The sequence below is a fragment of the Mus musculus genome, chromosome 13 (genome assembly GCF_000001635.26).
Source record: "Mus musculus strain C57BL/6J chromosome 13, GRCm38.p6 C57BL/6J".
Lineage (NCBI taxonomy): Eukaryota > Metazoa > Chordata > Mammalia > Rodentia > Muridae > Mus > Mus musculus.
In genome coordinates, this window is record NC_000079.6 from 115947703 (window position 1) to 115949252 (window position 1550).

At 35.8% G+C, this 1550-nt stretch overlaps 1 annotated feature.

Moving 5' to 3' along the window:
- Positions 455 to 1043: an enhancer, noted in NCBI's record as "E2". NCBI's record gives its function as "enhancer in motor neurons; induced by Onecut1" and the evidence as "EXISTENCE:transgenic organism evidence [ECO:0001131][PMID:26447474]".

The window sequence follows — 1550 nt, forward strand, 5'->3', positions numbered from 1 at the left end:
TAAAAATCCCTTTATATAACAAAGCTGGGGTCAAAACTGAGCAAGACCTTGCAGGTGTAACTTTGTGCTACCTAAATAAAATGGATGAATAGAGGAGGCGCCTGGTTATTTCTAGCGGAAACAAAATCAAATACGTGAATGACCGCAAGCATCGTATGTCATACTATTACAAGGGCAATTTGTTAGTCTCCTAAACATGGTAGAATATTGGGTTTTGAGCAAACAAAGGGAATGATGAAGTAATGTCAACTAATTCTCTGCAAGCACTGCATGTATTGGGTTTAACACAGATTTAAATAATAGGATGCAAAGGGGGGAAGGGGCCACAGAGTTACATTTCAATGACATTGAATAGTAGCTCTGTTTGGGGAAGGTTATTTTATCTTTTAATGGTGCCAGGTGTAAGATACAAGGAAGGCATTCCTGAAGGACATTTCAAGAAACAATGGCGAGTCTCAAACAGAGAAATCTCTCGAACACCAGAAATCACCAGAATGATATGTTGCCTTTCAATATACAATATCCATTTGTTAGCTCTGAGCAAGAATCAGCTCCACCAGCAATTAGTGCAATAGCTTCCACTCATCGCGATCTGTCACACCCTACTCTCTGCTCTTAATATCAAATAAAATATTAAAATGTGTGACTTTTTTATATCATCAGCCTTAAAAACTCTCACTAAGTTATTTTAATCAATATACTTGTTTTAAGTAAAAGCCATTTACTCTCCTGACTTGTACATTAACCTTCCATTAAGTATTGGTGAAGAAGTTAAATGTACCTTAGTCAATAATGCTAATGCAGGAGCTGTTGTATTACCTATGGAGAAATGCGTATTCATATTATGTTAAAGTGGCTGTTCTTAACGATTAGCCATTATGTGTCAGGAAACTGATAATAAATTTGAAATATTCCACGAGACAATGAATTATGATGTTGAAACTGAGTTCTCTGTACTGTAATAATTTTGAAATGAGGTCATCGGCTTCTTCTGGTCAGTGCCTTTTAAGGCACTGATATTGAAGTGATGAAGACACCCTTGGTGACACTTGAACTTCACCTTGCAGTTTCACAGCTTGGTGGGTAATAAATGGCTCTGCTAATTGAAACGGAGGAGCATGAATCTACTGTGCAGCAGTGTCTTTGCAAGTACCCCTTTTAAGAAATGTGCCGTATCTCTAAGCTGCTTATGCTAATGTAGAAATTCTTCTAGTCTGAAAGTTTGTTAGATATTTTTGCTTGTCCAGATATCATGGAATGATTTTGAATTCCCTATTCCTGAATGATCTCACATACCCCTAAGATTCTGCAGATATTCTCATAATTAAAATATTATTATGAAAGCAAAATTAGCTAAGTGAATTCTAATTGACTTGTAGAATGTTACAAATGTATTTAGTCTTCATTGAAGAAAAACTAAATATGCAAAACAACAACATAAAACCAGGTACTTACAAGTCAAGCAAAACAAGCAAACAAACAAACAAGTATATACAGTCTCTCTATGTATAGATTTCCACATGGCTCCTCCACTGTTGTAAAATGTGGTT